We start from the raw sequence: 22,040 nt of genomic DNA on the forward strand, positions 1-22,040 counted from the left end.
TTGCCGGAGAAAAGCGCCAGTCTAGACGGGATCTTGCGGAAAATAAAGCCTTTTCCAGAAGATCCCTTATTCCTGATTTTAAGCAATTGGTCGGCAGAGGAGCTCGCGGTTTATAATTGGACTTGCTGCGGGGGCGGTGACCTGATCTGCGGTCGACCTTAATCATTGGTTAATGTGGGTGGGGTTTGGATCCAGAAAATCGCGCGGGGAAGGCTGGGTAAACGGTGCTGGTCGCGCCTGTGTAGTGTGATTCTGCGTGCGGGAAGATGGTGCTCATCAAGGAATTGTGAGTCTTGGGCTGGGGAGTGGTCGCGCCTCATACTGATCGCTTCCCCCCGTCACTTTGTCTCTGTCTTCTCGCCGGCTCCGTGCCCCTCTTCCCCGTTAGGCCCTGCCCTAGCCCGTTCCCCCCCTCTGGGCTGCTCCGTGTACCTAGGCCATATCTCCTCTGCTTCTTCCCCGCAATGCCTCCCCGTCTCTGGTTTCTCTCTGCTGTGGCTGCCACGGCATTTTCTCCTAGCCTAGCCCTGCCGCTTCCCGCCAGGCCTTTCTCCTGGTCCAGGTTTCTCACCCGCTCCCCCGCCCCGGGTCCACCTTTCACCTCTGCACCGTGTCCTACATTCCCCCCCCCCCCCACACACACACCCCACTGTACTTGTATCCCGCCTGCACCGTGCCCTGCTCCCCGGTTACTTGCTTCCCTCTCCTTCTGTTGCTAACCTATTGTGTAACGCCCTTGTCTGTAAGCCACGTGAGCACAAATAGCTAAATTGTCTGGTCTAGGACTAAGTGAGTTTTTTTTCTCCAAGACTAAAGTACTAATCAATAAACCATGGAATTGAGGCTGCTCAAGGAAGATGAGATGCATCTTAACTGTGATCTGGGTTTCCACTGACTTCTCATGGAGTAAAGAAAAATGCAGTGTTGGAGGGAAGTATACTGAGCCTGACTTCAGAGAGGGCAAGAGAGAATGAAGTGCTGGGAAAGTTCATACAACTGAAAAGCAGTAAATGTTGTGGCAACTTTTTTTAAAAAGGTGAATAGGATGAACTGAGTAATTATAGTCCTGTGAGCCTGCAATTGATCATAGGCAAGATATTGGAGTAGTTGATGCTGCATTCACTTACTAAAGAATTAAAGGAGAGTAATCTAATTGATACACTTTTTTCCATAAACCAATTGCTGATTTGTAACTCAAGATCTGTGTTTATGAAATTGCAGGTTTAGTTTTTTAAGGTACTGTTGATATTTAGGTTTCTGTAAGGCACTTGACTTGGTACTGCATGCCACTGATTTAAAAAGATGAATACAATAAAATTATCATGGTATCAGTTAAATTGACTAAAACAGGCTAATTATTAAGTCTCAATCTAACTATAAAGAGGAATCACCATCAAGCAGCTGTATTTCCATTGAGGTCCTACAGGAGTTTTTGTGCAATTTAATAATTTTTATCAATGACCTATGACTAGAGGATGTGCAGTTGTATGACCTGATGTTGTGGCTTATGTAGTTAGGTCCTGTGATGCTGTCACTTGTATAGGTGTACGGACAGAGTTGGCATTGGGGGTTTGTTGCAGGGGTAGGTTCCTGGGTGAGTGTGTCTGAGGTGTGATGTGTGGCTGTTTGAAAGAATTTGCTTCAGGTTAGGGCAGTGGTTTTCAAACTTTTTGGCTAGATTACAATGAGCCTTTTTGGCCTTCAAATCCATGAATCGTTGGTTTGTTCTGAACTGTATCTTAAGACTCACTCGTGTCTAAGTAAATAATCTTGTGTACATGGCTTAATAATTGCTAAACAGATAATGATGATTTTACGTCACACATTCTTGCCTTCTGTTTCATTTTTTGTGGCAGGAGAACTGGAGGTTTCTCAAAAGGAAATAATGTTCTTTTGGCATCACTGGGGTGTATTGGCCACATGTTTTAAGCAATATGCCAGCTTTATCTCTCTTGCTAATAGTAGGGATGTTAGTGTATAGATATTTAAACGATTAACCAGTAAGTCCAGGCTTATCGGTTAATCCCAACGATGCACTCCCTCCCCTTGCTGCCTCTGTATCAAAGGCAACAAGTTGGGGGGGGGGGGGGGAAGGGAGGCCGGATCCAGCTGCCCCTCCCCCTGCTGCTTCCCTGAGAGGCCCAGCTGGGGGCTGGGATAAAATCCTGTTTCTCAGACTTGTGGGCCCCAGCAGCCTAGCTGGGAGTGACAGGACACAGTGGAAACTTTCCACCTATCTCCCATCTCACCTCAGGACATAAAGCACAAACTCTCCACTTCCCTCTCACCCCAATACCAGCACTTACCCCATGCAGTCAGATCCCCCCCCCCCCCCCCCGCACCCCCCTTCCCAAACCAAGAGGCTTGAGGAGAGTGCTGGGTTTCTGCCTCTACCTCTTTCTCCTCTCCTGGCAGAGACTACTCCTCTCAGCCAATTACTCTCTCCATCATCTCCCCAAACTCATCTACCCTACAACTCCCCCCCCCCCCCGCCCCCAAAGCCACTTCTCTCCCCTCCTTATCTGCTCTCTGAGCTCCTTCGTTTGAAGCTGCTCAGCAAGATGGCCCTTCTCCCAGCCAGTGGGCAGAGCTCCCTACCTGCCTGGGAGCTCTGAGCTTCTGGGAGGGGTTCATTAAACAGCTGTGGGGCCGTGCAGCTTTCAGGGACCCTAGGCATCAAGGGGCTCCCTGGGAGTGGGGCTAGGAGCACACTGGCTGCTGACCCTTGGGGAGCATTTTAGTAACTGTGTAAGCACTACAAATTGTTGCAGCTACAAGATTACTAAAATAATTGATATCTAAGATCCTTATTTTAGAGCAGAATGCAGTGGTTGAGATTGTGTTGTGACATGCAAGTGGGGACAAATATAGTAGTTACATACTTAAAGCTACAACTTGTGATGGTGGTCTCACCTGTTATGTAAAGGCAGGCGTAGGCACATAAGAAACCTCTAACAGATTAGGCTGTACAACAATTGTCAGATGCAAAGACCAACTGAAATGTTTTGCAGTTTCACTTTCTTAGCTTTAAAAACTGCATTTTTCTATTTTACTAGGGATGTTAGTTACATGCTAACAGCATCAAATTTTAGTGGTTACACAACTATTCGATAGTCTCTGGAGGTGGGGCCAGCAGCCAGTGTGTTCCAAGCTAGCGATATTAAATATCTGGTTAATTGATGAGTCGATTAACCTCATGAGTTCTTATTGGTTACTCGACTATTTTACAGTCCCCCGGGACAGGGCTGGCAGCCAGTGTACTCCAGCCCCACTCCTGAGGAGCCCCCTGCCTTGGTATCCGAGGCAGTAGCAATGGGTGCCAGGCAGGAGCTGGTCCATGAGGGGAGCCAGTTTAAAAACTAGCTCCCCTCGTGGACTAGCTGCTTGTTGCCCCATGCTGCTGCCTCTAATGCAGAGGCAGCAGTGCAGGGCAGTGGCAGCCTCTGTCTGGGGGGGCGGGGTGTCTGAGCTCCCAGACATGACGTGAGCCAGGCTGCTTGCCTGCATGGCTCCTAATACAGTTTAAATGAAGAGCAGGAGTAGGTCCTGGACCTGGTATGAGCCAAGCTGCTGGCTAGTCTGCTTAAAAAAAAAAAAAAAAATACTGGGGGGAATGTGTGTAGTCGAAAGCTTATAGGTTAATGCTATTGCTTATCTGTTAATCGACTACACTATTACATCCCCGTTCCTGGGAAACCCCCTGCCACCCCACACTGCTGCCTCTGCATCCTATCTGCTGACCCATGCTGCTGTCGCCTTTGATACAGCAGCTAAGATTCCTCTAGGGTGTGCTGCTGCATGGGCACGCACAAAGAATTTGAGTTCTGCCCACCTCCTCAGCAGAGGCGCAGCAACACTCACCTTTTTGGAAGGTAAGATGGTGGTGGGCTCTGTGGGAGAGAAGGGGGACAGAGTTGTGTGGTGGCTGCCCAGCTGCTGTGGGGGTACATGGTGGGTGTCCAGCCCCTGTACATGGGGCAGCCACCGTGCAGCCCTGGCTGTAGCTCCAGCCCTTCAGGGCTGGAGCTATGGCTAGGGTCATGTGGGGGATGCTCTGGCGGGCTGGGGCTGTGGGAGCGGAAATGTGTGAAGCCAACAGGATTAATCAGTAAGCCCCAGGCATCCCTATATTTGACAGCTTATTGGATAGTCTACTGGAGTATTGACTACTTGCTTTCTCTTCTCTCCCCCCTCCCCCCCCCCCCCCCCAACCACACCCTTGCTACCTCTGAGAAGCAGCAAGTGTGTGTGTGTGGGGGGGGGGGGGCATGGAAACAGCCACCATGCTCCAACTGCTGCCTTTATCAGAGGTGGTGGCGGGGATAGGGGAGGCTGGTCTGCAATTTAACATCCCTATTTGACAGTGCCTTGCTCTTTAATACAGCAATGCCTTACTATGTTGGTTTTGCTTCAGCTCAGCAGGTAATGGATAGCATTGACAGCGACTGACTTAAATGTGATAGTTCTTTGTTTTAAAACATTAGCTCCTTTTCACTTGTCCAGTGTAATGTCAAAGTTGGTGTTTGGAAGCAACTTCTGAAATATCTAGTAGCAAATAAAATTTCTTCATTCCCATTATGTTGAAATGTCTCTTCCTCTGCTGGTCATTGCCCTGAATTTTGGTTTTCTGAAGAAATTCCTGTTGTATCTGAAATAAGTCTTCCCTAATCTTGCATTTCTGAGAGTGTTGGTGACTTCCTTCAATTAAACATATTACTTTCTTGTACATAATAGGGATGTAAGTGACTAGTTGCTCCCCCCCCCTGCCCTGCGTCTATCAGAAAGAGGTATCAATGGGGGTGGGGGAAGAGGAGGGGGAGCTGATTCCCCCCCCCGCTGCAGCTTGGGGGGGGGGGGGGGGGGGGCAGCGTTCCAACTTCGAAATGTATACAAGTCCCTGCTGGAGCTCTTGTATATTTCAAAGTGGAAGGGCCCACATAGAGCCCAGGGCCAGTGAGGCATCTGAATCTTTGAAATGCACAGGGGCACTTGTATGTTTCAAAGGCAGAACATGAGCTAGTCCTTACTGACTAGTTGAATGGTTGATGGAAATCCCATTGACTATTGGATTAGTTAATCAAAATTTAACATCCCTAGTACATAACTTAAACTTCTAGCCAGATTTCTGATGTTTAGTGCTCCAGTGTTAGCTTTAGGTATGTCTGAAGAATGTGTGACTAAATAAATGGGTGAACTAGAGTGCCTAGTTTTTAAGGAGGGGGCGGGGTGGTGACATGCGGTGTGACAGCGGCTCCAGGCCCCGCCCCCAGGCCGTGAATGTCACAGCCCCGCCCCCCTTCACCTCCCATAGTGGCACTCAGCTGGGCCACCACGGGGGAGCAAGTGGCCGTTTGGGCTCCCCCGCAGCGGCCCACCTGAGTGGTGCAGAAGTCAGCCGAGCGCCACGGCGGGAGGCGAAGGGGGGCGGGGGTGGCGACGTACATGGCCAGGGGGCAGGGCCTGGAGCCTCCGTCATGTCCTTACTGTGCTGATGTCTGGTCCAACCAGCCCAGGAGAGTTCGCAACCTGGAGCAGGCCCGGGAGGGAGGCACGGGCTGGAGGAGTACAAGCAGCTGCACAGCCAGCTGGAGAGAAGCGTCACTTTTAAGGGGAAAGTGCTGCTTCTCTCTAGCCACCTGCTGCCCCCTGCTCAGTCCTCCACTTGGTGCCTGTGAGTGGGGGCTGGGCGCTGAGCCTGGCTGGGGGGAGGGTGGGGGAACGAGGGGGAGGATGAGGACAACTGGGAGGCTGCAGGATCAGTGCTGGGGTGAAGGGAAACGGTGCAGGGGGGCAGCTGGAGCTCATAGGCAGCCACTCAGCCGGGCTGCCACGCTGGGAGCAAGCGGTGCAAACAGCCGTTTGGGCTCCGTGCTCCCCATGCAGGAGGAGGAGGAGGAGAAGAGAAAAAGCGCGTGAGAGGCAGGAGATGGAGGAGAGCTGAGAGAGAGGGGAGGAGGAGGAGGAGGAGGGGAGAGAGAGACCGAGCAAGAGACCGGAGGCTCAGGAGAGAAGACCGATGTGGAGGAGAGACCTGAAAATCCCGTTTTATGACGGGCTAATTGGCTAGTAATGTAATAAAATTTAACATCCCAGTGGTGGGGGGGGGAAGAAACCTCAGCAGCCCAACACTATAACTATCTTCCTCATTTTTGTGTAGTTCCCCTTTCTGAAATTAAATGCTCAACAGAAATTAAAAGGTACAGTAACAAAAGCAGGGGTGGGCAATAATTTTTGACAGGGGAGCTACTCCAAGATTTTGGGAAGAGGTCGAGGGCTGCACTCTTCCATGATATTAATGGAGGAGGTGCAGGGTCTGGGATGGAGGTTGGGTCCAGAGGGGAGCTTGGGGTAAGGGACTGGGGTGCAGGAGGGAGACTGGAGTCTGGGAGGGAGTTGGGTGGAGCAGGTGGTTGTGACCTAGGGCAGGGGGCTGGGATGTGACCTAGGGTAGGAGGGGATTGTGATCTGGGGCAGGAGATGGGGGGGGGGCAGATCTGGGAGGGGGTGTGGGTGTAAGAGGGGGACAGAGGGTTTGGGTATGTTGGGGGGGGGGGGGGCAGAGAGTTGGGGCAGGAAAGGGGTGGGGTGCCAGAAGCAGGCTGTGGCCAAGAGACTTACTTGCCAGCTGCCAAACGAGCCTGCCTGCCTGCAGACTTAAAATGTTTCCCTGCCTGCTTGCCTGGCCATGTGCTTCAACTGAGCCCAGGAGAGGGGGTGTGATTCTTCTTAGCTGCCTGTTGTTCTAACAAGCAGTTCCCATTGGCTGGCTTCTGGCAGAAACCAGCCAATGGGAATGTGCTGGGGGCGGGGCGGCTCCAAACACGCCGCCGCCCCCCCCCCCCTCCAGTTTTAACACAGAAAGGGAGCCCTGCAGCCACATTTCTGCCCCGCACGCAGAGCTGCTGGGGAGCCTGCCTGGGGCTCTCTGCTGCCTCCGCAGGCTGAATCCGGTGGCTTGGCTTTGTTACAGCTTCTATGCCAGCCTAAGCCTTCTGTAACAAACAATTTGCAGTGATTGGGGGAATAAAATTGTCAGATGTGTAGATGAAAATAATTTGGGGGGGGGGTCAACATGGTTTCTGTAAAGGGAAATCATGCCTTACCAATCTACTAGAGTTCTTTGAGGGGGGGTCAACAAACATGTGGACAAGGAAGATCCAGTAGAAAGCCTTTGACAAGGTCCCTCACCAAAGGCTCTTAAGTAAAGCAAGTTTAATAAATAAGTTGTCATGGGATAGAGGGGAAGTCCTCATGGATTGAGAACTGGTTAAAAGACAGAAAACAAAGGGGAGGAATAAATGCTCAGTTTTTCGAGTGGAGAGAGGTAACTAGTGGGGTCTCCCAAGAGTCTGTCCAGGGACCCATCCTATTCAACTTATTTATAAATGATCTAGAGAAGGGGGTAAGCAGCAAGGTGGCAAAATTTGCAGATGATACCAAACTGCTCAAGATAGTTAAGACCAAAGCAGACTGAAGAGCTTCAAAAAGATCTCACCAAACTAAGTGATTGGGCAACATAATGGCAAATGAAATGTAATGTTGACAAATGTCAAGTAATGCCCATTGGAAAAAATAACCCCAACTATACATACAATATGATGGGGACTAATTTAGCTATAACTACTCAAGAGAGAGATATTGGAGTTGTTGTGGATAGCTCTCTGCAAACATCCACTCAGTGTGCAGAGGCAGTCAAAAAAGAAAATAGAATGTTAGGAGTCATTAAAAACGGGATAGAGAATAAGACCGAGAATATCTTATTGCCCCTATATAAAACCATGGTACGCGCACATCTTGGATACTGCATACAGATGTGGTCTCATCTCAAAAAGATAAATTGGCATTGGAAAAGGTTCAGAAAAAGGTATGGAATGGGTCCCATATGAAGAAAGATTAAAAAGACTGGGACTTTTCAGCTTAGAAAAGAGGAGACTGGGGGGGGGGGGGGGGGGGAAATATGATAGAGGTCTATAAAATCATGACTGGTGTGGAAAAAGTGAATAAGCAAAAGTTATTTACGTATCCCCACAATACAAGAACTAGGGGTCACCAAATGAAATTACTAGGCAGTAGGTTTAGAACAAACAAAAGGAAGTTTTTCTTCACAGTCAACCTGTGGAACTCCTTGCCAGAGGATGTGGTGAAGGCTAGAACTTTAACAGGGTTCAAAAAAGAGCTAGATAGACTCATGGGCTGTGTCTACATGGGCACCCTTTTCCGGAAAAGGGATGCTAATGAGACCAGTCAGAATTGCAAATGCAGTGAGGGATTTAAATATCCCCGTGGCATTTGCATGAACATGGCTGCCGCTTTTTTCCGGCTCGGGGCTTTGCCGGAGAAAAGTGCCAGTCTAGATGCGGCTCTTTCGGAAAATAAAGCCTTTTCCGGAAGATCCCTTTTTCCTGATTTTAAGAGGAATAAGGGATCTTCCGGAAAAGGCTTTATTTTCCGAAAGATCCCGTCTAGACTGGCGCTTTTCTCCGGCAAAACCCCGAGCCGGAAAAAAGCGGCAGCCATGTTCATGCAAATGCCGCGGGGGATATTTAAATCCCCGCTTCATTTGCAATTCCGACTGGTCTCATTAGCATCCCTTTTCCGGAAAAGGGATGCTAATATGTAGGTACAGCCATGGAGGTTAGGTCCATCAGTGGCTATTAGCCAGGATGGGTAGGAATGGTGTTCCTGACCTCTGTCTGGAGGTGGGTGGCAGGGGAGGAGTCACATGAGGATTACTTGTCTCCTCCTTCTGGGGCATCTGGCATTGGCCACTGTCCCCAGACAGGATACTGGTCTGAATGGACCATTGACCCAGTATGGCTGTTATCCTCTTCTGTGAAATGACTTAATGCTTTGACATCTTAAGCAATGTTTAGCAAATTCCTTTGCCAAGCAAAGTAGTTAGCACTGGAGTGTGAAATGTGGGCTAGAGGTGTTTAACTAATCGAGTAGTTGATAGAATTTTTATTAACTCCTTGATTAGTCGATGAGTCGCCCGACTCAGTTCTGGCTTTCACCTGCTGCGGGACCAAACCCTGCTGCAGGCAGCCTGCCCCCTGGTGGGGTTGGTTCCTGCACCTGGCGCGAGCTGGAGCCACGCTTGGCTTCCTGCCCAGCTGGCAGCAGCCCCGGTATGTGGGGGGGGTCCCTGTAGGGATTTAGGACCCCTTCTCCCCCCCCCCCCCCCCCCGCACACAGGGACTGCTGCTGCAAAGTAGCCCTTGCTTGTGGCTGGGTCACTGTGGACAGGGGCTGCTTCATGGCACAAGAATTCTTAGTGTTAGTCAACTATATTCTATTACCTGCTATCTAACATCCCTAGCTGCTCTTGCAAATGCAGTGAAAAGCAATCTGTATTTACTTTTTTTAATGAGTACTTAATAGTTACAATAATTAAAGAAATTCAGTGCACTCAGACTTGTGGTCTTTCTCATTCATTCTCTTTGCATCTTCAGTAGTGTCTGCTATTTCCTAATTGTTTTATCATCATGAGTATCGGTACGTAGTTGCGTACTGCCTGGCTGGTAGACATGTTCACACTGCATGAGCATGTCTACCTGCCAGGCAGTACACAATTATACAGTAGAGAGGAGGGGGGTGGGATGGAATCCCCTGGGCAGGACTAACCCGTGTGCCCCACCAGGACTGTGTGTGGGATGGGCAGCACTCCGGGAATCTGCGTGCACCTGGGCCAGCCCTGCTCCCTGCCAGCCGGTTCTCCTTCTCTTCTCTCTCCCCCCCCATCTGAGATCCGGTGTGTCCGGTATTTTTTTTAAACGATCTGGTAACCCTAGTACTGGGTCATGACCCTAAATTTGAAAATCCTTGGACTCAATGGTTTGGTGGTCCTTTCTTGCCTTAAACCAGGATTTGGCCATTTTTTTTTTTTTTTTTTTTTTAAACCAAAGAGCCAAACTGCATCATAATTCAGAACAAGTGGTCAACAAAGAGCCATATAAGAATGTCCATTTGCATGACTGAAAATATACAACTTAATATTGATTGACATGATGATTAATAGCATAAATGAAATGTACTCAGATTTTATTTAATGGGACTTCTGCTGCTGCCTGTTTTCGCACATTTCTTTAACGTTTACATCATAACTGGTCACATTAGGTTCATGCACGCATTCTAGCTACATGAGTAATTTACGTGTTAAAAATTTTTAATTTTTCATTTTAATTTAAGAAGTTGTATGTATTTTTGGGAATGATAAAAGAGCCATATTAGGTTCCATACTGAGCCATAGGTTGCAGATCCTTGCCTTAGTCACTTGGGATAGCCAGAGTTTGTGTCTGACATCACTTCAAGGTAATGGCAGAGCTGGATATAATTCTTGGGTCTCCTTACTTCAACCCCTCAAACTTTTTTATGTGTTACATGTGTTTTACATGGGATTGCACTTTGGTTAACTGGATTTTGCTTTAGGGATGTTAAAATACATTTATTTGTAAACGTTTTTCAGCGGCTATGTTTACATATGCAGGGGAGGCAGGAGATTAGCTTTTAAACTGGCTCCCCATGAGTACTGGCTCCTGTCTCCTCTCTCTTTTGGCACCAGCGAGCAGGGGGGCAGGCAGCTCCATGGCAGCTTGGTGCTTGGGTGGGTGGCTTTTAAATAGGGGGCCAGGGAGCTCTGCAGGAGCTGGTTCCCCACATGCAGTGTGCGTTCACGCCCCCCCCCCCGGGTGTGTAACTGTGTTTTCAACTACACGGTCCCATCATATTGTGCATATGTTACTTTATGAATAATGTTCATTGACCACCTATGCTTGCTTGACAATAAATGCTAATACAGGTATTGCATATAGAACAGAGACGTTTGTGTTATGCATTCACTTGGTTCCTTTTCTCTTTCAGCCGAGTGGTTTTACCATGCTCAGTGCAAGAGGTATGTAATCTCTATCTTTCTTGTTGGACTTCATGGTCTTATTTTAAACACTGATTAGCTTGGATCCAAATGCACTAGTCCACCAGATGTGAATTACTGTCCCATCAGTCAGAGCAAACTTCTCAGCTCAATTAACTTCAAAGCAGACAAATGACTGAAGATCAAGAAACTGTAGCCACTTCTGAGCTGATGAAGAAAAGGGAAATTGTAAATCTCTTCCTTGCTGCAGAATTTTCCTGCTGTTGAGAGCATTGTGTGACTCCAGCTAATATACTTCTCTCTCCGATAAAGCAAGGATGGGGATATTCTTTGTGTCTGAAACTAAGCATTTAAATGTTGAAGTGCACTTAACAGGTTCACTCTCAGAAGTCCAAGTTGAATAGAACATTTTCTGTTTTAAGGGGAAACGCAACCTATATCTTCTACCTTCTGGCAGCTAGTTCCATCCACCTAAATAACAAAACTTTCATTGGAGAAAGCTATAGTCATTTTGATGACCTCTTGAATAACTGTGTGCATGTCGAAGCTATAACACTGGAAATAAAACTAATCATTTAAAAATTGTACATAAACTAAAAACACTTAAATGGCTATACTTTCTAAGGATGTTAAATTATGGTTATCTAACTAATCGTGTAGCTGATACAACTTGTGTCAACTTATGAACTACAGGCAGTCCCTGGGTTACGTACAAGGTAGGGACTGTAGGTTTGTTCTTAAGTTGAATAAGTATGTAAGTCGGAACTGGCGTCCAGATTCAGCCGCTGCTGAAACTGACCAGCAGCGGCTGAATCAGGACGCCTGGGGCAGAGCAGCTGGGGTGCTGCCGGGTTGATCCAGTGGTGCCGAGGAGCAGCGCTGCGGGACCAACCCAGCAGCGCCCCAGCTGCTCTACCCCAGGCGTTGTGGGCAGAAAAGCCTGGTCTGCTGGGGGGAGGGGGCACTAGTTCCCCCCCCCCCCCCCCCCCCCCAGCAGACCAGGTAGACGTGGAGCAAAGCCGCGGAGGGCGCCTGCAGCGGTACAGCCCAGACGCGCCTGGGCTGTCCCGCTGCGGGCGTCCTCCGCAGCTTTGCTCCCCATCTCCCTGGTCTGACCAGGGAGACGGGGAGCAGCTTTTCTCGCCCCGGAGGACGGGAGCGGCGGGACGCCCAGATAAACGGCGGTCCCGCCGCCCATCTGGGCGTCCCGCCGCTCCCGTCCTCCGGGGCGAGAAAAGCCCCATTCGTAACTGCGGATCCGACATAAGTCGGATCTGCGTAACTTGGGGACTGCCTGTAGTGAACTTATGAACTATGCAGAGCCGTAGCGGGGGTAGCTCCAGGAGCTGGCTCGTGCCAGGACTGAGTAGTCCCAGCTTATGCTGGCTCCAGGAACCACCTGTGCTACAGCTCTGCATCTTAAATGTAGTAAGAGCATCTACGTTTAAAATGCAGAGGCACAGCGTCCTGGACCAGTGTAAGCCGGGACTGCTCGGTTCCAGCTCATGCTGAGTCCAGCAGCTTCTGTTTGCAGCAGCCAGTCCTGTCCATCGCAAACAGAGGCTACTGGATTCAGCGTGAGCCAGGACCGAGCAGTAGCCTCCGCTATTTCTCTCTTCCTCCTCCTTGCCCACCTCTGATAGAGGCAGTGGCAGGGGCGAGGTGGCTTTTAAGTCTGCTCCCCCCAGCACTGGCTCCTGTTCTTCTCCCCCCGCCCCCCTTGTTGCCTCTGAGGCAGGAAGTGTGGGGGAAGCAAGTAGTCCTTCTCCAGTGTGCATTTTCCTTTATACAGGTTGAACCTCTGTGGTCTCAGACTCTCGCTGGTCTGGCAACATCCGTGGTCCAGAAGGGCCACAGATGTTACAGGACTAGAACCCCAGCAGCAGAGGTTGCCGGTGGCTCGAAGTGGGGGCCAGTGGGATGGTGTAACCCACAGCTGGTGGGGCAGGGAAGGCAGCGGAGCCCGCAACTGGCGGGACCGCCGATAGCTCTGGTGGGGCCAGGAGGCTGGGAGAGGAGCCTAGTGGGGAGGGTGGCGTGCTCCCCTCCCAGACATCCCGTGGTCCAGAAAGCTCCCTTGTCTGGGACCTTTTAGGTCCCGAGGGTGCTGGACCAGGGGTGTCCAACCTATAGTAAAAGGTCAGTTCACTTGCATGTAATCATGTCGATACAAAGTTTGCTGCTTTAAATTGAAATATCTAAATTCTGACACTCCTCTACACTGTTGTCCTGTCACATTTTAACTTTGAAATTTTGCATCTCTTAATTTCAGTATCAAGTTGGGCAACTTTACTCTGTGGCAGAAGCTAGTAAAAATGAAACAGGAGGTGGTGAAGGAATTCAGGTCTTAAAGAATGAGCCTTATGAAAAGGATGGTGAAAAGGGACAGTATACCCACAAAATCTATCACTTAAAGAGGTAAGGGATGTGTGTGTTGTAGCTCTGTGGGAGAGCTCCTACCCTATGATTCCCCAGCTCTTTTTTCATTGTGAGCACAACACACTTCAGCTCTGGCCAGGAAGTGTTCAGAGACCATCTAGACTTTTAAGAAGGACAATGGGGAGCAAGAAGAGCATGCTGTGAAATGGGTCTGAATATACCCCCCCCCCCCCCCCCCCCCCGAAAGTGTCAGTTTTAGGCACTTTTCTGCTGTGTTGTGCAGCTCATCACATTGCTCACATTCGGGGTTGACAAGTTATGGAAAACCCTACTCGCCAGACAAAAAAGGGACTCGCCACCCTCCCCCACAAAGTGGTTTTTTTAATGGCATAAATTCCTAATAAGAACAGTAATTACTAATAAGTTAACAAATATCACCCAGGTTATTAATAAATCTTATAAACCTCTACCTTTTCTCTCTGCTGCCATGTCTCCTCCCCTTGCTCCATCAGCTCCCCTGGTGCCTGCTGCTCCCCAACCCCTCACCCTCCTCTGCTGTCCTGACTCCTGCCACTCTCACTGCCCTCAGCCTTCCTGCAACCTGCCCCCTCCACCAGCCCTTCTCTCCCCCCTGTGCCCACTCCTCCAGTAGCCCCACTCTGATCATGTGAGCTACCCCTCCTCGTCCCCTCTCCTAACACCTCCCTCTACACACCTGCCCTGCCTCTCTCCTCTGGTGCTGGTCCCTCCCCTGCAGGTGTCTGCCCTTCTGCTTCACCCCCAGAATCTCCTGGCACCTGCACCCTCCTGGTTCCTCCCCCTTCCCTCACTGCCCCTGCCCCCTTTGCTCTTTTTCCCTGATACCCACCCCCTCACCACTCTCTGCCCCGTTCCCCTCATGCCCTTCTGTGCCCTCACACATGCCTTGCTCCATCCCCGCCTTCCTCATGCCCACCCCTTCTTTCAAGCCTTCTCCCAGCACCTCCCCCTCCTCCCTCTAGCCCCCAGTGCCCTTCCCCTCTCCTCTCCCAGCATCACCCTGTCCCCCCCTCCCACTGACACCTCCCCCTCCTGCCCTTTTCCTCATTGTCTGCACTTGGCCCCCTGGTATTTGTCTCTCCTGCACCCCTGTCCCATGGTGCCTTCCCCTTCTTCTCCTCCTGACCACCTCCCCTCAGCACAAGCCCCTTCCCCTTCCCCTCCCCAGGGGCCAGCTCTAGGTATTTTGCTGCCCCAAGCAAAATGTGTCTCCCCCCCCCCCCCCCTTGTTGTCTTTTACATTTGCATTTTGCAATTTTTTTTTTGTTTTTCTTTTTTGTCCCGGCATTTTAGCCCTATAAATAGGAAATAGCATTTTCATTCCTCTTTTTTTTCCATGAAGGCAAAGGTGCTTCAAGTGAACTCCCCCTTTCACTCACTGCTGCTGGGTCACAGCAGCCTTTTCCCTGCCCTGTCCAGCCCCTCCCTATGGACAAGCACCCCTCACTCCCAACCCACAGGGGAAACAGGGTGCAGGGACAGCACAGAGCCAGAGGGGTGCAGGGATTGGGGGGAGCAGGGTGCAGTGGAGGCACGGAGAATGGGATGCGGGGAATGGGAGGGGCAGAGGGATCGGGGTCTAGGGGCAGTGCAGGGAACGGGTAGCACAGAGCTGGGGGGGCAGGGATTGGGGGGGAGCAGGGTGCGGGGTGTAAGGGTGTCGCAGAGCCAAAGGGTCGCAGGGAAGAGGGAGAGCAGGGGGTCTGGGGTGCAGGGGTGGCGTGGGGAACCGGTGGCACGGAGACAAAGGGGGGCTGGGGCCGTGGCAGGACTGGAGCCGGCGGGGCGGGCCCTGTCTGTGGGGCAGGCCCTGGCTGTGCCACGCGCCGCAGCCAGCTCCCAGGGACACATGGCCAGAGCCGAGCTGCTGCGGCCCTTAAAAATCAGCGGGGCCAGGTCACGCCCGCGTCCTGGCATCCCGCCCCGCCTCCTCGCGCTGGAGCTGCATGCAGGCAGTCCAGTGGGAAAAATCACTGCACTTCCCCCTTCTCAGCGGCGCTCTGCTCCTCCGCCAGCCAGCGGATCGGATGGGGCCACGCCACCCATAGTGCGGGCTTCAGCCAGCCCATCACAACTGTCCAGTCCGCCCCTGCACTCGCCAGCTGGAAAAAATCTACTCACCGCGGGCGAGTGCATTTGTTGAGCCCTGCTCATGTTAAATACATACGTTTTACCAAAGGCTGTGATATTTCAGCCTGTGGCTTTTAGTGAAGAAACTTGTGGCAGCTGCATATCCCTGCTAAAAAAAAATACATGTTATGTGACTTGACTGCACAGGCAAAGGTATCATGTGAGCACTACCTCAGCTAGGCTACAGGCCTCGGGACTGTCCCTGAAATTGAGCCTTATTTACTGCCAGTGAGCTTGGTTTTGTTTGACCATCATGGAAGAGGTCATTTGAGGTCGCTTGCTTGCTGTTTTGATACACGCAAACCAGTGTGATGGGTTGAGTATAAAAAGTGGTTTAATACCTTGGCTGCAATTACCTTCAGCTTCTACTCTTGAAAGGGAAACCACTCCCCAAATGAGATCATAACCCCAAATAAATTATTCAGGCAAGCCCCCTTTAACAATTAAAGGGGGGGATGTACACACTGATTGCTTCCCCAGGTAACAATTATTTACACTGGGCTTGATAGTAAATAGAAGTGATTTTATTAAGTACAAGCAGTAGGATTTAAGTGGTTGCAAGTGAAAACAGCCAGAGCAAAGTACAGTAAACTTCCAATAATCCGGCACCTTTAGGACCCAGGGGGTGCTGGACTATCAAAAGTGGGGGCTATGAGGGGTCTGGGGTGGGGTGGGGGAGGATGCCATCTCAGACCCCTCATAGCCCCCCCCTTCCGATAGTCCGGCTCTGGCCCAGGCGTCCCTGATTCAGCTGCTGCTGGTCAGTTTCAGCAGCAGCTGAATCGGGGAAGCCGGGCACAGAGCAGCTCCAATTGTCTGGCTGCCCCAAGCACTTCCGGGTTCCTGATGGTGCCGGACCATCAGGAGTGCTGGAGCATTGGATGCTGGACTAATGGAGTTTTACTGTAGATTATAAATTGAAAATAACAGAAAACATATAGCTAGTTCTAACACTAAAACCTCAGTACAAAGTTGCCCTAAAACTGTTCCTGTTTCACCTAAACTTCCAAGCCAGGGAAGAACCTTCTCCCTGCGGTCTCGGGTTCATTTTCTAGGGAGTGCTATGTCAGCCAGAGACACGCACTGCTACCTTCCCATTGTTTTATAGTGGGGTGGGGAACCTTTTTTGGATCCGGGGCCACTGACCCACAGAAGTCAGTTGGAGGGGCCATACACAAGTGACAAGCAAAAAAGAAAAAAAACAAACGAAACCCTCACTGGTGTAGCCCCTGACTGACAAGGCGACAGACACTCCCCACATTCCCCTCACACACCAGAGCCTAGGGGGGCACAGCCTAGTAGATTGTGTGCTCCAGCCCCACTGTGGGATGGGGGGGCTAGAGTGCCTGTGTGGGCCCTCCAATGTTTGGGGGGGGGGGGGAGCCCTGAGCTTTGGGGGGGGGGTCCGATCCAGGCAAGCTGGAGGCTGCATCCAGCCCCCAGGCCTTAGGTTCCTCACCCGTTTTATAGATTCCACTTTGGAATGTAGGAACAGAATTCCTGCCCACCCTTCCATGGGGAAATTACCTAGTCAGACCTGACCAGTTAGGGTGGTCACGTGACTTCCTAAGACCAACCACTGTTTAGACTCCAAGGACAACAGTGATATGTGATGGATAGGAGGAGTGCTGGCTAGCACTCGGTGACTAAGGGGTTAAACTTAGGTAGCTAGCAAGGGTGTTGGCAGAGGGCCAGAAGAACCAATGGGCTACAGTGCTGAAATGTGAATTGTAAAGATATACCTGCCGCTGCTTCTTTGAGAGTCAGGGCTGGCTCTAGGTTTTTTGCCACCCCAAACAAAATATTTTTGGCTGCCCCGCCCCCCGTTGGCCTGCTGCTGCAGGACAGGCACGGAGGAGGAAAGCGCCCCTTTCACCTTGCGGCTCTTTGACTCCCACCACGCCCTCTGGCCAAAGCCAGCCTATGTCCTGTCTCCCCTCCAGACATACCCTGACCCCCCCCCCCCCTTCTCACTGAACCCAGTTTCCACCTTCTCTCCCCTCCCAGGCAAACCTGACCCCTCAGTGACTGGACCCAGTCCACACCCCCCCCCCCCCCCACTTAATCCACCCTGCGCCCTCTTCCCTCCCAGCTAAACCCAATCCCCCCGCTCCTGACCAGACCCAGTCTGCTCCCCTCTCCCACCTGCCCCCACTGACTGAACTCCGTCTCCTTTCCCTCTCCCCACCAAACCCTCCTGTCCCCTCCCTACAGCTGGGGGGTGCCGGGGGAGGGGCCAGGCGGGCAGAGCCCATGGCGGCGAGTCCCCACGGGGAAATCTCTGGCCGGGCCAGAGCTGCGCATCTCCGGGAAAATGCGTGGGGCCCAGGCAGCACTGAGAGCGCTGCCCCAGTGCCCAGCCTGCTCCTGGCCCAGCTCCGGCTCAGGCTGTCCCATGATGGCCCCCAGCCTTGCCTTGGCACGGGAAAAGCCGGCCCATGAAGCCTGCGCCCCACGGAGCGGGTGCGGGACAGGGCTGCCCTCCCCTAGAGCTGGCCATGCAACACCCGGGGGCCCCGCTAATCCCAATGACTGCGCGCCCCGCTGCTCGCTCTGGGTGGTGTGATGGGACCAGCTGCGCGCCCCCCCCCCCCCCCCCCCCCAAGCCTGCGGCACTGCCACCATGTGCACGCACCTGCCCACTGCTGAGCGCCGTGTGCCTGCGGATCCTGCCACCAGGGTCAGTCACCCACTAGTGAGAGATCCGCGGCGGCCAGTGCGTTTCGTCCCTGGCTGTGCTCTGCACGCCCCACAGCGGGCCTGCAACGCAGGCAAGTTTGGGGCTGGCGCCTGCGCTGTTTCACCTCCACCGAGCCCAGGGTGTGGAGCGGGGCCATGGGCGGGCCACAGCCGCTGTAGCTCTCCCTAGCTGTCCGCGAAGCGAGCTTTCCTTCTGGGTGACGAGCCCCGCAGGCGATGGCAGCCGGGACGGGCTTCCGTGAGCAGTGGGGTTCCCGGGCTGCCTTCGGGACGTGTCAGTGACTCGCGCTGCATGGTGCCTGGAAAAGGCTGGAATCCCGCACCAGGGCTGGCTCCAGTCAGGCCCCCATCAGCTGCGTGGCGAGCTTCCCCTGGCTGGCAGGTAGCTCCCCCCCTTCCTCTGTGCCCAGCACTGAGGCACTGACCCTTCTTCCCAGGTGGCTGGGTGGGGCAGCAAGAGCGCCTGCTCCCCCTGCAGGACACTGGCTCCGCCGCCCCGCCCATTGCCCTGGGCGGCCAGAGGCAGGCCTGCATCCGGAGGTAAGGAATTTCCATCGACTACTCAACTAGTCAGTTAACCATTACTTAACATCCTTATTCCATAGTCCATGTCTAACTTTATACACACAAGAATGATACATACACCAAAATAAGATATCCAGATCCAGCAGATTGAGACATTAGCATTGATAGGCTACATGAGATATTTTGTCTAAAGCATCTTTGAGTTATGCATATTGGCATCCATAAGTCCATTTCATCAAGTGTGTGTGTGGGGGGGGGGGGGAACCTGTCACAATTAGATGTAGGAAAAAACTGACTAACAAACTAAATTGTTGAACAGAACCTCCTTCTAGTTCTCTGCTGATTGGTAGGTCAAAGTTAGGAATATAGTTTTCTGGCCTAACCAATGAGGAATTTCTTGTCATTTGCATACATAAAGCAGATTTTGGTTTCAAATAAGCCCATTCTTTGTGCTAGGGTTCAACTTGTTAGGTGTATACAGTACAAATGAGTAAGGAAGGGCAGGGCTGCACCGCATCATAGTCCCTGGTAGAACTGTTGTAAAGAAGTTAGGGGGAGTAAAGACTCTGGCTGTGCTGGTATCTGGGGGCTGCCCTGCTGCTTGTCAGTGGTACGTAGTGTTTGGGATCAGCATTCCCTATAAGCTGTGTGGCAGCACAGCTTATCAGGTAGTCAGCCAGCTCTGTGCATGGAGCCCTGAGCCTCTGACTGGGCAGGGCTGATTAGTCACCTGGGAAGATGGGCTGTCCCACAGCTTAGAGGGACACTAGTTGGGATGTGTGTGTCTCTTGTATCAAAATCTAATAAATGTTTAGTTGAGCCTTTTGGTGGAAGAGTTTGGTACAGGAAGTATTCAGCGTACACTGTAAATTGGGTGAAGTTCATTTGACATGTAAGTGTTAGGATGTAGCCAGATCTGCATACGTCTGCTAGTTGGAATAATTTGGTAGTAAAGTTTAGTAACACCTTATCTATTCACTTTAAATACTGAAATCTTATGTTTACTATCAGACCAGTCAAGTCAGTGTTTTGCTATCCAAGATCAAAATTGTTCAAGTCAGATTTTTTTTTTTTATTGCCAAACAATTTCCAGCTAGGCAGCATGAGCCCAAACATGAGCTTATCAGTTGGAGCTAACCACAAGAATATGGAATATTGTATACAGAAATTGGTGTACAGGTTTGCTCTAGCTACTGCAAAGTTGTTAGAGCCAACTCAATAAAAGTACTATTACTGGCCCATTTCCATTTAAATCTGTTTCGGGCATTGAGGTTGAATAGTTGAAAATAATACATTATTTTGCCATTTGTTCTGGATCTCTCCCATGCGGTCAGTCACCAGTGATTCCTGCAGCATGAGTGTGCTCACACTTCAACAATCCAAGTGAAGAGGTGCTCTTCACTTACCAGCCATTCTTTAGGGAAAAGATGACTCTTCCATTCCATTTGAGGCAGAAAGATAGTGATTGAATGATTGTCCAGAGTGGTGAACTTAAGTACAGGTTGCTAGCCTTGTTCTTGGCCTCTTCATTCTTATCTCCGAGTAGCCCTGCTTTTCAGCTTGCTTTCTTGATCTTAACAGAGCATGGAGCACTGAAAATATTCTACATTTAAAAGGAATCTGTTTGGGGACGGGGCATCGTTAAATGCCAGAGATAATGAAGTGTTTATATGGAATTCAAGCAGACCATAGAAATAAATTACTGGCATAAGACTTGAGTCTTTCACCTTGAGAAATCAGAAAAATCTTGACTCAAATGTGTTCAGTAGCAATCTAACCATATAGCAGATAATGTTACTCAAATGCCATGTTATACGGGATTAATTAGTGTGGAAAGGAATAACTAACTCCTGGAAGGTTGTTGCAGGTCATTCTTGAAGTGCATAGGCAGAGCTGAGTGTAGATGTCTATATTGTACCTAGCTTAAGTCTGTACCACTGATCACAATGTTATAAGCTAGAAACTCGCTTGCAGTCTAGTGTGGAAGAAAACAAGCCTTCACTCTGCATTGTGTTTAAGCAACAAGTAGCCAGAGGCAGTTTTATTACGCGCTGCAGCAAGGGGAAAAACTGGTTCGGACAGGGGGGAAGCCCCCCCGAGGCAGATCTTTGAATACAAGCAATTATGAAGCAGTTTATATACTGTCTATTAAATATAATAACAATAACAATTAGTCTCCTTCCCATTACAAACACCAATGGCTAACAGTTATTTAGTTCCACCCAGATGCTCCTTATCTCAAGGTCCCTACCAGAGTCAGCATTCTATCCTTATCTCCGTATGGAGGCGAGAGGCGAAGGCAGCGTCTAATTACAGATCTCGCGTTGTCAGGCCACAGACTTAGCCTGACTCTTGCTCTCTTGTTAACAAGACCAAGATGGCTGCACACAAATTCCCTTATTCCCTTTTCCTGCCTCCACATTAGAGAGACTTTTTTTTATGTAGTGGAGCTGCTACTTCTCATCCATTGTGGATAATGAGTGACTCTCTACTGCTTAAGGGCATAAAACCAATCACCAGCTGCCTGGGGTTGAGAAAGAAACCTTATCTTTATCAGGGTTGTGTGCTTTACTCTGAAGCATCTCATCTGCCCACTCTTGGGGAGAAAATTCTTGGCTAGGTGGGTTTAATTGTCTGATGATTCCTATACTAGGAAATTGGTATTTACTTCTTGAGACTAGGGATGTTCAATATCAGTTAACTGAATAGTCGATTAACTTCATGAATTCTTATTGGTTGAGTATTCTATAGTCCCCAGGGGCAGGGCCGGCAGCCAGTGCACTCCAGCCACTCTGCACTGCTGCCTCTGTATCGGAGGCAGCAGCACAGGGTGCCAGGTAAGAGTTCATCTGCAAGGGCAGCCAGTTTGAAAACCAGCTCCCCTTGTGCACTGGCTACCTGTTGCTCTGCACTGCTGCCTCTAATATAGAGGTAGCAACGCAGGATGGCAGCAGTCCCTGTCCAGGGGAGGGGCTGAACTCCTGGGCCCAGCACAAGCCAGATTTGAGCCAGGCTGCCTGTCCACCTGGCTCCCAGTACACTTTAAATGCAGAGCTGCAGCGGGGGTAGGTCCTGGACCCAGCATGTGCCAGGACTGAGCCAGGCTGCTGGCCAGCCTGCTAAAAAAATTTACTGGCAAGGGGGAGAGGGGAATGTGTATAGTCTATAGCATTAACCTATAAGCTTTTTAATTGACTACACTATTACATCCCTACTTGAGACATGCTGGGATAATGGATTCCTATCCAGTTTCTAGCTCAGAGCCGACTGAGCTATGTGACATGAGAACATAAATGAAGTCCTGCTGCTAGAGAGAGGAGCAGAGTTGCTTTGGGTTGCAGTGGGTAATAATTTTTGAATGGGGGGGGGCGCTTTGGTAAGTAGTCGAGGTGTGCAG

General features: G+C 50.7%; 1 protein-coding gene across 6 annotated transcripts in view; it reads left to right on the forward strand.

The window, feature by feature from the left end:
- Positions 1-200: 200 nt before the first annotated feature.
- LOC106731943 (phosphatidylinositol transfer protein beta isoform-like) overlaps positions 201-22,040 on the forward strand; it is a 168,831-nt gene continuing 146,991 nt past the window's right edge. For 2 of the 6 annotated variants that reach the window (XM_075915701.1, XM_075915691.1), the window contains exon 1: positions 221-286. The gene's annotated coding sequence lies outside the window, so the exon portion shown is untranslated. Of the gene's footprint in view, positions 287-22,040 lie in introns of all 6 variants that reach the window. The other 4 variants (XM_075915693.1, XM_075915696.1, XM_075915692.1 and 1 more) reach the window with 4 other exon arrangements.

This window comes from Pelodiscus sinensis, unplaced genomic scaffold (genome assembly GCF_049634645.1).
Source record: "Pelodiscus sinensis isolate JC-2024 unplaced genomic scaffold, ASM4963464v1 ctg38, whole genome shotgun sequence".
In the NCBI taxonomy this organism is placed as follows: domain Eukaryota; kingdom Metazoa; phylum Chordata; order Testudines; family Trionychidae; genus Pelodiscus; species Pelodiscus sinensis.